This window comes from Neophocaena asiaeorientalis, unplaced genomic scaffold (genome assembly GCF_003031525.2).
Source record: "Neophocaena asiaeorientalis asiaeorientalis breed wild unplaced genomic scaffold, Neophocaena_asiaeorientalis_V1.1 scaffold178, whole genome shotgun sequence".
NCBI lineage: Eukaryota > Metazoa > Chordata > Mammalia > Artiodactyla > Phocoenidae > Neophocaena > Neophocaena asiaeorientalis.
The window spans coordinates 239,999-254,054 of record NW_020172371.1 but is presented as its reverse complement, the minus strand read 5'-3'; the positions used below and the strand labels follow the sequence as shown (position 1 = coordinate 254,054).

Here is a 14,056-nt window from a genome sequence, read left to right as displayed (position 1 = left end):
GAATTTTATTTTTTTATACAGCAGGTTCTTATTAGTTATCCATTTTATACATATTAGTGTATATATGTCAATCCCAATCTCCCAATTCATCCCACCAACCCTCCCCGCCCGTCCAGCTTTCCCCCCTTGGTGTCCATACATTTGTTCTCTACATCTGTGTCTCTATTTCTGCCTTGCAAACCGGTTCATCTGTACCATTATTCTAGATTCCACATATCTGTTTTTATCACAAAAGGGGTTGGATTTTGTCAAATGCTTTTTTGAGTGTATTAAGGTAATCAGGTAGTGTTTTTCCCTTTATTCTGTTAATAAGGGGCATTATACTGATTGATTTTAGGCCTTTGGGCTCTGGAGGCTCCTAGTTGGGCTTGAGGGTGAGCCTTTCAAAGAGATACTGGCCGAGCCCAGCCTGGGACCAGCCAGCCTGTGGAGGTTAGTCGGGTGGTCGCCATCTGCTTGATGAGTTTCAGCTGCTCCTGCAGGAAGCGGCTCTCCAGGAAGTCACAGGGGTGCGTGTCTGCGCGGGCAGAACCCATGGCCTGCGGGTCCGCAAGGGCCTGGCTCAGGTTCTTCTCTATGAGAATGGCGGCTTCCATAGCGTCCTGGGTTTTACCCCACTCATCTTGGGACGGCTTCTGCGCTCCTGGAGGAGGGCGCGGCTGCTGCACTGTTTTTGCATCTTCAAGAGACGTTGGGCACCCTCGTGCTTCTCCTTGGCCAATTCGCAGAAAAAGTGGCCCACGTTCTCCAGAGCCACATCCTCGCGGTGGAAATAGAAGCCCAGAGAGAGGTAGGTGTAGGAGGACCCAGATGCATGTCAACTGGGCGGTTGATGGCAGCCTCTACCTAAGTGGAATAATTCTGAGGAATCTGGGAGCTCATGGTTGATTGGTAATACGGAGTTAAGCTCAAAAAATGGCGTTGGCTGGTCCTGGAAGCTGAGGGTGGCTGAGTGGCTGATTCCGAAAGTTGCGACTGGAAAAAAGGTTGGAGGGTGGTTGGAGGCTGGAGCAAGGGGCGTCCCTCGGTCTGTTTTGCCCCAACACTGTTGAAGCAAAAGACAGATCCGCAGGACCGCCTGAGCGGCTTGCCCCAACTTTGCATTTCTGGGATAATACCCATTTTATTGGTGTCCAACCTTTTTCATATATTTGCTAGTATTTCGTTAAGGATGTTTGCATCTATATTCATACAGGATATTGATTTATATATTTTTTCCCTTATGCTATTTTTGTCTGGTTTTGGTATCAGGATATTATCAGTCTCATAAAAAGAGTAGGGAAGAATTCCTCTTTTTAAAAAAATTTTTGAAAAAGTTTTTTTTTTTTTTTTTTGAAAAAGTTTTTGAAGAATTGGTGTTAATTCTTCCAGGGAACCACCAGACATGTCAAATAATGACAGTTCTCTGGAAATGAGGCTCTGAAGGAGTGTGCTAACTCTGTTCCCTCTGGTAGGTATTGGGCTGCTAGTTTGCACTGAGATTGCAGGCTCTTGGTTTTCAAGGCTACCCTGGAGCCTGAGACGGGTAATGAAATAGGGCAAGTTAAAATGCTACAGAGACTGCTGCTCTTAGCAAAATTCAGTCACTTTTTTGAATAAACACTCCCTGGATTGCTTTGAGCTTTTAAGTAACTTCCAGAGTCCTGAATTAGTTGATTCTGACAATTTTTGTAAAATTTCTTGTTGCTTTTAAGGAAGAGAGAATTTTGGAAGGACTAAAGACTGATATCCACATATAATTTTTGTGTTATAAACACATCTTAAAATTGTATAATCTCACACAGTTTAGAAATTGTAGAAAATTTTGCACACTGAGATCATATTACTAATATACAGAATGGAAATGGTGATTTTGAACAGAAGTATGAATGAGAATATGGAAACATCATGTTCATATTCATTTCCCAGTATCTAGGGGATGCATTATACACTGTTCTTCTAAATAAACCTATAGGTATATTTTATAATATAGTATTTTAACACAATTGTTAAATATTTGAGACAAATGTTTTATGTCAGTCATTGCTTTATCTTATAATATTGCTTATGTTTGTTTCTTGCTGCAATTATTTTATCCCAGTCTACTTTACGTTTTTTAAAAAAATTTATTGGAGTATAGTTGATTTACAATGTGTTAGTTTCAAATGTACAGCAAAGTGATTCAGTTATACATATATCCATTCTTTTTCATATTCTTTTCTCATATAGGTTATCACAGAATATTGAGTATAGTTCCCTGTGCTATACAGTAGCTCCTTGTTGCTTATCTATCTTATATAGTGGTGTGTGTATGTTAATCCCAAGCTCCTGATTTATCCCCCCCCCCACGATGTTTCCCTTTTGGTAACCATAAGTTTGTTTTTCATATCTGTAAGTCTGTTTCTCTTTTGTAAATAAGTTCATTTGTATCATTTTAAAAATTAGATTCCATATATGATTGATATATATTTGTCATTCTCTGTCTGACTTCACTTAATATGATAATCTCTAGGTCTATCTATGTTGCTGCAAATGGCATTATTCTGTTCTTTTTTTATGGCTGAGGAATATTCAATTGTGTATATATATATATATATACCACACCTTTATCCGTTCCTCTGGCAAAGGACATTTAGTTTGCTACCATGTCTTGGCTATTGTAAATAGTGCTTCAGTGAACATTGGGGTGCATGTATCTTTTCAATTTATGGTTTCTCCGGATATCTGCCCAGGATTGGGATTGCTGGGTCATATGGTAGTTCTATTTTTAGTTTTTAAAGGAACCTCCATACTGTTATCCCTAGTGGTTGTACCAATTTACATTCCTAGCAACAGTGTAAGAGGATTCCCTTTTCTCCACACCCTCTCCAGCATTTATTGTTTGTAGTCTTTTTGATGATAGCCATTCTGACCAGTGTGAGGTGATACCTGATTGTAGTTTTGATTTGCATTTCTCTGATAATTAGTTATGTTCTACTTTACATTTTAAAAAAATGTTTCCGTAGTCAGAAATGTTATATTTTTATGTAGCCAAATCTCTCAGTCTTCTCATTTGTGTAATCACCTATGGTTTCTTCGTCTTAGATGTTAGGTAAATATCCAATAGTTGGCTAAATATCCTTTTCAATTTCTTCTTGTGTTTACTTGGATAGGTTTTAAATAGTCAACTTTTTAATCTTCCTAGAATTTATTTTCGTGTGTGAAATGAGGCAAGAGTCTAAATTTATCTAACATGTTTTCTTTTATCATTGATTTTGATGTCTCATCTATCATAAATAGTATGACCTATTGCTGTACTTTTAACTTTTTAAAAAATGTTTTTATATGTTTAATCCTACATCCACACATTGTTATTATACTGGCTGTTGACTTAGAATATATTAAGAAATGACTTTTCTATTTCCGTCTTTGAAAAATGTTTATTAGAAATATGCATTGAAGTTTATTAAATGATTTTCAGGCTCTACCAGGATTAATTATAGTTTATTGTGTTTAACCTATCACAATGCCATATTTATATATTTCATAATATGTTTAAAGATCCTTAAATTCATTAGATAAAAAGAAACTAGCATTAGTTAGGTATATATTTTTTTCCAGGAAACTTTACAGATTATATCATTTATGCATCACAATAAACTCATAAATTAGTTACAGATCAAAGCCCAAAACCCCTGAGGTTTGGTGATATTAACACTGAAAGTGATGCAGTTGATAATTTGGATTTGAATATACATATTAAAAGCCATGACTTCACCCTGTTAATTCAATTTGTATTGTGTTTCATTGAAAATTTTTCTATGTTAATAACTAGGGATTCACTGTATAATGGAGAGACAAACACGTAAACAAAAATTTCACTACAGTGAGTTAAGTGCCATGACAGAGGTAGTACACATGATATTCTGGAAATACTGAGTATGATAAACTTAACTCTCCCCAGGTTTATAAGATAAGTCTTCTCAGAGAAAGCTGGAAAGGGAAGAAAGTGAAGTTTGGAGGAAGCAAGAGAGTTGGACAAAAGTCAAGGAGATCTGCAATGATGTCATAGAACACAATATTTGTGAATGAAGGAGTTAAAGGGCTGGAAGGAAGAACTTTATATTGAGATGTAGGAAGTTGATTACAGTAGACCCGCTCTTATTTTTTGTCAAATTATAAGAGTAGCTATAAAAATCGTGTGGCTCTGTGAATTTACAGTAACGTGCTTTAAAAAATGTTTATTCCCACATTTGGCGTATATACGCCAACTATATAGTATTCTATACTTTCTCTACTGCCAGTTTTTTAGATTAATGCAGATTTTCTAGTCTTCCAGCTTCCCTTGTCATATCAGGAAGTTGGAAAGCAAGACTGAGAGTGAGTCAAGATCTCCTTTTACCACTTTTCCATCCTAACCGAGGAGATAGAACTTAGGTTGAACATGTGAAAGGAGCAAGGTCAGTAATGACTGAGACGTGCCCTGAGGACCTCCATGTTCACTGCTTGTGCTGAACTTTTGCTGAACAGTCTAAATAAAACTGCTGAATAGTTGCTGAGTTGCCAAAAGGAAAAAAAAATGCTGAGAACTGTACTTTTTCTGAACTAGAGAAAACATACCTTTTCGTAGTAATAGATGAGATATGCTCAATAACCCAATTGTATTTATAGAACAAATTTATCCTCCAATCCAAATTCTTGGGAAACAACTTGTCTAAGCCTTCATGAGCTTCCCGCTTTTCCCCGTAAAAACCCCTATCCATTTCCTCTGATGGGACACTATTCTGTGTTCCTCTGGAATCTGTGATCCCAGAATAGCAATTCTAAGACCCCAAATAAACTGCCTTTTGGACTCTTTATAGTTTGTGGTCCTTTGGGTTGACAAACTTTAGTATTGTTTCTCATTCTAGTCACATCATTGTAGTTTTTATAAACATTTAAAAGTTCTACCATGCATCCAATACTCTTTATTAATTTCTGCTGGGGTTTTAGATTTCTTTTTGTTTGATTTTATAGGACTTGTGTGAAATGCTAAGACCAGTTTCCAGCATTTTTACATATTCTGATACTTTAAGGTAATTTAAGGTAAAAGCTATTCTTTTAGTTTTAGCTTAGGGTTGAGGAAAAGTATCAAGGAGAAAGGTGAGCCTGATTGTCTGATGTAGAATATCTTTTTCAAGTCATCATCCGAATATCTCTTTAGCCCTCCTAAACATTACATATTGATTTTGAAAGGAGACAGAATGGAAATGTATGGTCAAATAGCCCAAAATAGGGCAGTGCTATTAAGTAGAAGCAGAATAAAAATGAAAGACTTATAGAAAAACACTCTGCTAGTTAACACAGTCATCCCTCGGTATTGGGGGTGGGGTTCAGATTGGTTCCAGGACTCTGGGCAGATGCTCAAGTCCTTTACATAAAATGGTGTAGTGTTTGCATATTAATCCTCCCGAAGGCATAAATCATATCTAGTTTACTTATAATACCTAGTACAATGTAATTGCTATGTAAATAGTTATAAGTACAATGTAATTGGTATGTAACTAGTTGCAGCTGTGTGGCAAATTCAAGTTTTGCTTTTTGGAATTTTCTGGAATTTTTTTTTTTTTTTTTTTTAATTTTGACCTGTGGTTGGTTGAATCTGTAGATGAAGAACCCGCAGATACAAAGGGCTGACTGCATTCTCTGGAAAACCTGGCAAGGATAAGTAAAACTTTATTTTAGTTAGGGAAAGGACTGTTTACAAAGCAGAATACTATTTATTATATAATTTTCTGTGTGGAACTTGATGAACACAAGATTTCTTTCAGCCAGTAATTTGAACAATGCATGGCTTCATTTTGGATGAGGAGAATTTGTGTTTTTTTATTATATTGTCATGGTATTAATACCTGCATAACATTTTAGATGTTGATTACCTAATATTACTGTATATTCTTAGTACTCAAGTCACATTTTAACTTCCTGCTAATTAATCATATAAAATGGTCTGTTGTCCTACAAATTTGTAGCACTGGCTAGGTACACCCTAGGTATAGTTTTAGGTTCCACGACTTCACAGGAAAGTCACTAAGAATATTACATGCATTATAAAAATAAATCTATAGGATTTCATTAAATAGTTAATTTTGCTTAGCTTTCTAAGAAATACAGCATTAGTTATGGTTTACAAGTGTTTTTGCCCAGATATTTCCTCATCCCATCAAGTATAAAACCTAAGTAAAGAGGTCATACCTATGTCATGAAGAATTATTTCTCTGAGATCTAATATTTTGCTTTTTGCTCTAATCCCATCTCTAGCCATTTTTCCACTTTCATTTTCCCATACCTTTGTACATTTTGAATGTACATCTGGAAAACCTGGCAAGGATAAGTAAAACTTTATTTTAGTTAGGGAAAGGACTGGAATGCCTAGAATGACATCTGTAAAATACCCCTTCTTCAGATCCTTTTCCTGGTCCACTAGACAAACTCCAACACATAATTAAAGACCCAGCTGCGACAGTACTTCTGCAGAGTTTAGTAGTTTAGTTTAGTTTTAGTAATTAACACACAGAGTTAATTATTCCTTGCTATATCTTCCCATGGTACCCTGAGTACATCTGTATCTTAATATCTATATTTTGCTGTATTTTTCTTTTTCTTTTCTTTTCTTTTCTTTTTTTTTTGTGCGGTACGTGGGCCTCTCACTGCTGTGGCCTCTCCTGTTGTGCAGCACAGGCTCCAGATGCGCAGGCTCAGCGGCCATGGCTCACGGGCCCAGCCGCTCCGCGACATGTGGGATCTTCCCGGACCGGGGCACGAACCTGTGTCCCCTGTAACAGCAGGTGAACTCTCAACCACTGCGCCACCAGGGAAGCCCTGTAATTTTCTTTTTATCTCTTCTGGTATACTGTAAACTTCTTGAAGTTACAGTCTGCCTTAGTAATGTTTGTTTGTAATGTAATGTTTCACATAGCTCAGTTAATAACACAGACGTCAGTCTCTACGTGTTCTATGGTGTCACAATTCCCGATTATTGACATAATAAGCCCCACCCAGATTCTGGACCAATGAGAGACAGACCTAGTAGTGTACTAGAAGCTTCTAACAACCGGCTCTTGCCCTCTGTGGCTGAGCTGCTTAGCAGCTGGTCTCACTGCATAGGTTCCTGGTACCTAAGTTTTCCAACATTCTTGCTACAGAAAAAGATCTTTGGTAGAGACATAACTTGTCATTCTGGAATGACATAGCTTGTGTGGAAGCAGAATATCTACTTTTGATCTTCTATATCTCATCTCAGGTCTAGATTCCTCTGCATTAAAATCTTCTCCTGTGGTATCTTCTCTCGAGAGTGAATGTTAAGACTAGCAAAAACACCTAAAGTTACATCACTACCAGCACAAAAAGCTTCCTTGGACTGTCCAGATACTCCATGTTTGAACTGTAATTTGGCACTTCAGATTTGTGAATTTGGATTCAATCTGATGAACCAGTCTCCAGGATGGGGATAGCATTTTTTGCTCGACTATTTTATCCTACCCTGGAAGAAATTTATGACAGTATTAATGGGCCTCCTCCACTAACTTGTCGTCTAGAGTTTCCAAATCCTTCTTTCTTTTTTTTTTTAAAAGGAGAGGGTGTATTTGGAACAACATCTTCAAGTTGAGAAATATGATTACAAACAAAATCCTTACCCCATGTGCTCTGACACTGAAAGAAAAGCCTGGAATAGACCTGAAATGGGGTGAAGCTGAGGAATTCCTCCTTGTGAGCCTTATCATGCAGGAAAGTGGTAAATAGTCAGAAGCAACAGATACACGGAGAACAAGATGGGATGCAAATCAAGTCTGTCTTGTAAAGGGAATCAGCAAGTACTTTCCACGTCTGTGGACCATTCTATTCGCATTCCCAGCCTACTGGAGCATTTATATCCTTTCCCCCTCATCTTTTTCCTGAAGCTGGACCAGAGGCAAAGAGTGAGGAATATCACTACAGCAAAATCACCAGGATTTGTACCATCACCTCGTGCATGAGCCTAAGATAACTTCTTGAAGGAATGACTGTGTTTCATGGATGTTTTGGTGTCAAAAGGGGCAAATACCCTGAAATGTGTCACTGACTCGTCTGGGAGTTTATGCCTGCAGAAAGAAGTGTGTGGGAGCCTTTATATACATAGGATGAAGCGGATTTGAAAATGTGATGTGCTGTGGAACTTAAGGGCTCCTCTCAAATTAAGCAGTGGAGGAATCCCTGGAGCTAGTCAGAATGCCTCATACATCAGTTCATTCTAAACCTCCTAGAGAAATGGCTCAGTGGACAGACGTGGATTATTATGTCTATTCTAAAATGTGAAACCTGTGTTTATTTTCTTCACCAGATCTTTAGTGAGTGGAGAGAAGGAAAGAATTCTGTTTGGTATTTCTTTGCTTTCACGCAGTTTTTTTTTGTTTGTTTTGCTTTGTTTTTGTTTTTCTTTAAAGCTGAGTAAAGATGGTTTAAGCTCTTTCATGGAACCAAGTGCTAATTTAGACTTTTATTTGAATTGCTTTTTGCTGCAGCAATGTTAACCAAGCCAGCATTTCCCACAAAACTGGAAGAGGCATTTTTTAAGTTATAGAACTTCTACTTCCTAGCAGCTTTCTTTTTACCTCCTAGTTTCAAGTGACTATTTTCCATGCTTCCCCTAGGTTTATGCTATTGTGTGCTGCTCTAAAGTGTCAGCCCCGGGAGAGAGTGTGGTAAGAAAGGAACAAAGCAATAGCTCACGACTATCAGGAATCCTATATTTGAAAATACTCAGGGGATGAGTCAGAGTGAACGAAGATGATGAGTTAGGGTAATGGGCTTCCTGTGGGTGGAAATTAACACACAACAAACCTCTCTTGTTCCTTTTAAAGTGCCACTGACACAAACCAGGCCCTAGCATCTTCTTTTGGTACCCTGAGTTCCCTGGTTGGGGTGGACTTGAAATGGGGGAGGGGGTTGAGGATGACCGTTTCATGCCGAAGTCACAGAGCTCAGGTTCAAGGTAAGCATGCAAGACTGAATGGTTGCAGAACTGAAGGCTGCATCTTAGAAAGTGGAAGTACGGAACTGAATATGGACATGTGCACACATGTATCTCTTCCTTGTCTAAAGTAATCAGTCTCTTGAACGATCACTTTCACCATGATAAGTTTGTCACAGAGGAAGGCAGTGGCCATAGCTGCCTGGTATTCTGGGCTGGTTCGAGGGGATAGATGCTGTGGTGAATGCAGGTATGTTCCAAAAATAAAAGGAAAACAGAGAAAGAGAATGAGCAAAATGAAAAAATTGGAGAAAGAGGAGAAAGAGAAACCAAAAATGAACAACAAAGAAAGAGTATGAGGTGGCCCTGCAGGTTTTCAGATGCAATATTCCCGCTTACACTCGCTCACTGTGTTTTGAAAATCAGTGTCATTTCTAAAGGAACTGTCCAAATTTTCCGGATATTCCTTCTCCTTCATCTGGTTGGTACGATGTGACTGCTTATGCTGGCAAAGGAAGCGGCTCATGGTGCCGATGATGGAGAAGATGATGAATATCACCACTGCTATCACTCCTCCGATGAGAGCCGAGTCAGTTTGCACTGCGCTGGTGGTTCATCTGTCTTCTCAAAAAGATCTGATGAAGAATGCAGCATGGTCACTGCATTCACATCTGAATCCATCATTGAGCCACAGCTGGATTCTGGCAAGATCCCTTGGATGGTTACAGGTGCGGTGGTGGCATGGCACAGGGCTGCCTTCAGTGGTGCTATGTGGTTGTATTGGACTGAAGCCAGACAGCCAACAAAACCCAGGGTGTTTGCTTTAGCAACTTCAGAATCCAATCCAAGATTCTCTGTGACTTTGCCCAAGGTGAGGGACCTGATAGCCCTGAACTCAACCTCTGAGGAGAAGTTATAACTGAGTCAGAGTTGCTGATCCATCTGAATGGTAAGCCCTCTGCCCTCTCAGTTAATCTTCAGGTGGTGCAGTCGTCTCTTGGCAAAGTTCTCTGTATAAATGGTGAATACATGGGTTTCTTCCTTGCTTAGCTGGTAGTGAACTTGTAAGCTTCCTGCTAGTGTTGGAGGGTTTGCAGAGGCGGGGGGTGGCTGTGTCCCACCGCGAGGACAAGGACCCTAGCAGCAGAAGCTCTGGGAAGCACCCCCTGGCACGAGCCCTCTCGAAATCCTTATTTCTTGAGTCTGTTTCTGACATTATTTAATCATTGAGGTTGTAGTTTTAATGTTTGCATGCATTAATAAAGGAGATTGTGAAATATATTTTGGATGTGTATGTTGGATTTGGGGTAGATTTTCATTTACGGGGAGTACAAAGAATTTAATTAGATGAAACTATAAAGACCTTTTTGACTTCCTAAGTCTGCAGTATGTTTAAAAAAGTTAATCATAAACTTAAATATCAAAGGACATTTTGTCTGGTACAAATATTCAAATACTTATTATACTGTTTGTTGTTTTTTACTTTTATTTAACAAAATATCCACTCTTTAGCATAATAATTCAATTTATAAGCCAGCATTACTTGGGAAGTTTGGAAATTAGTATCAGCTACTTCAATTCACTAACAGTTTATTTGGGCTTAAGATGGCATTTTCATCATTCTCTTTAAACATTCTGGATCCGTCTTAGCTACTAGACAGTGTCTTCATAGAATATGGCCCGGTTTTCATAATGTAGGTTTGTTAAGTGTATAACCCATATAAGGGATGGGGAACAAAATTGGGGTAACCAAGGAAGGAGTCATAGAGTTTCGGGGTGGCTACCACTCTAGATAATGATTTCTACAGAAAAGCAGTTTAGGTGAGTAAATAACCATTCACAGAATACTAAGGGACATAAGAGAAGGTAGTGGGACTAAAAATATCTCCAAAATTGTGGCTGCATAGAGACAGTAGGAAAAAAAGTGACCCTCGGAAGAAGTGGTTGTTTTGCCATGAGGAACCTTGAATGTTTGGAGCATGAACTGGTGGTTGTTAATAAATAAGATTCCATGTAAATGACTAATGAAGGCTCATGCTGGGAGCAAGTAGTAGCTTTCCGGAAAGCAAAAATGTTCCCATGAAGAAGCTTCCTGCAATAACTCCTCTCCTGTCTTCTATTCAGACTATGCATTTAGAAATATAGTGACATAAAACATTTAGCCTTGATAGACAAACTGTAGATTTAATATGCTAATATATTTCTCAGTGAATTAACTCTTCGTAATGAATGCCTGCAATGGGAATATTATCATGACTTTTTTTTTCCATAAGGCAGATACTGTCATGATTAAAGTGACGAGAAATGTCATGTAAAGGTAAAGAGGAAATATGTAAGGGTTTCCCCAGTATGAGTATTCCATATTTATATGTGACATCTGTATGTTCTTTGGATATTTTGCTATATTTCTATTGTCATTGTACTACTTAAATATCTTTCATTATCCAAAGACTTTAAAGGATTCTATAAACATTAGCATATTAATCCTCTAAAAAATATGTAGTGTGGGGGTCTGGGGAAAATTGTGAAAAGATGAAATTGGTCCTTGGACACTTTCATTACTTTCAAACCTCTTTTTCCCATTTATAGTACCTATATTTTAATTAAGCAATTTGAATATAAATTAGATTTCTGTGATTGGAATTGTAGGGAAGGCAAAGTGACAGGGAACAATTTTGGCTGGTGTGGGAGGACAAAGCAACTTTCGCAGTGTCCCTCAAATTATACCTGATAAGAGGCTTACTCTGAAGTTCTAAGAATTCCAAGAACACACTTAGCCATTCTATCTATGATATAAGCAGTTTGATAGTCTAACTATGTCACATTTTGTCTGTTATTAATATTCAATATAATATATTAAATATTTTTATAAATTGGTTTTTAAAAACAGAAACTATACATTTTAGCTGAACCATCACTATCATATAATCACTTTGGGGTGAAGTATAAGAATTTTTCTTTTTTTGTGTGTGTGATGAAAGTCTTGGTTCAAAATTGAAATTGAAGACATGAAATGGCAAAAGAAAAGGTGTTGAGACAGTTACAGGGATGAAAATAGTGGATGGATGGTGAAACCATATTACAAGAGAAGGCCCTGAGCCCTGGTTAAGGAGGCAACAAAGGTTAATCAGGAAATGAAGCTGTTATGTCTACACCTTGAGGAACAGATGAATCTGTTAAAGTATGAAAATCAGATAGGCAGGGGGAATAAAAGGGAAAAAAGGCAAGAAGAAATGGCTGGAAAGTAAAATGGAGCAATTGCGGCACCCCATGGGACTCAGCAGGATAACCAGGGAAAAGTCTCCTTTAACCCATTGGTGAATCCCAGTTCTTGTCCTGCCTGTTTCCCTCAGATTAAATGTACTATCTGGCTACATTCCTAACTTTCAACCTTTATGTTTTGTTCCCTGGATTCTGATCAGCTTCCTTTTCCTTTGGCATGGCTTTTTCACAAACAGATAAGCTTTCCTCTTGGCATAAAAATATTCATAAGATCTGAAGATAAAAAGCTCAAAGTGGTGAAAAAGCTTGCGGCCTGGATTTTAGATTTGGGTGTCATTGGCAGATGGTAGCTGAGAATATGAAAGTAGATGTGTTGTCCAGGGAAAGACTGTAGGGGAAGTAGACACCGGACCAAAGACTTTGATAGCTTTTTGAATTACTTTTTACCTGAAATTATGGTACTGCAACAAGTCCCTAGAAATACCAGTTGAAGGCTGATTTTCTCCTTCTAAAATGTAGATTACAAAAGCTTACTCCAGAATCCATATACTAAAGCTGAAGGCTTCTAAATTTTTATTTTATTCCTTTTGATCACTTTAATGTCTTTTGGATATTGCAAAGTTTTACAAAATCAGAAAGTAATTTTAACATTACATCATTTTGGCAGCAATTATTTCTTAAAGATTTTTATTCTTCTTATCTCAACAACCTTATATAAAATAAAAGCATGCTATTCTTAGATTCAGCAACATTTAATTGCTGGTTCAGCATTGTACAACCTCTGCTCTTACACTATCGTGGAATGAACACAGACTTTGAAACTAGACAAACCTGAGTGTGAGACACAATTTCACTAGCTTAGGTGTCACCACCTCCACGAAGCCATTAGCTAGTTTCTTTTTGTCTTCTCAAGAAACTGACATAGATCTAACTTGACATTTATACCACCGTGTATTAAAATTATCAGCTACTGTGTCAGTTTCCTTCATTACGACTCCTAACAGGCAAAGGAATATGTTTATTCAACATAGAGCTCAGCACGTGTAGGTGCTCCTTTTAATGTTTGAAAAGACAGATGAATAGACAATACTCAAGTGGCTTGATTTATCTTTTTCTTACAGGAAGAATGAAAAGAGAAGGATGGTAACCTTTTTTCAGCTATGTAGATGAAAAGAACCTAAGCACACTGTGTCAGTAAAATAAGACCAGAAAATGTAAAGCTAAAAGGCATTATCCTGAGCAAAACTCGATGAAGTAAGTAGAGACCCTTATCAACAAAATCTCTGATTGTCATCATGGGCTACATAATAATTGTCATCTGGTTAGGGAGACAGAGGGGTTTCTAGAAATTAATTTGGCTCTTTGGAAATAATGGAGCATATTTCTGAGAAGAAGGTAAATTGTGAAACTCTATGGCACATTCTAAGATGACTGCCCCCCTTTTGTATTTAATTAGCTCATATTCCTAATGGAAGTGTCAGGAAATAGCACAGAAACTCCGTGCAAAAGCTCCTGACCTCACTCTATGATTTCCCATCTCTGTGTTTAATAGTATCATTAGACCAGACTTTGAAGTCGGCTTCCATAGAGACTCCTATTTGCTCAAGTAAAAGAGATAGATGAGAAAGCTCATTAGCTTGTATTTGGAACTTTATGCAGCTCCATAAAATTGTATATGAATACCTCATAGCTGGTGCTAAATATTCACTAGATAGCTCCCATAATTCTACTGCAGAATCCCTGATTGCTGATTCCAAAATTACAATGCCTCAATTTAAAATAAGTTATTAGGCTCTCAGGAATATGGTAAAAGTTTCATAAATGGACCTTTTTGGAATAGGGGAAATTCTTTATTGTCTCTCTACCTCATTGCACTACTACTTTCAT

The 14,056-nt window shown here is 37.7% G+C and overlaps 1 protein-coding gene and 1 pseudogene across 1 annotated transcript in view; both read right to left on the bottom strand.

The window, feature by feature from the left end:
* The window catches only part of HTR2C (5-hydroxytryptamine receptor 2C), a 97,262-nt gene that overhangs the window by 44,802 nt on the left and 38,404 nt on the right, over positions 1-14,056 (bottom strand). The gene's annotated exons all lie outside the window — the stretch shown is intronic.
* Positions 359-882, bottom strand: LOC112390836 (ferritin light chain pseudogene; annotated as a pseudogene).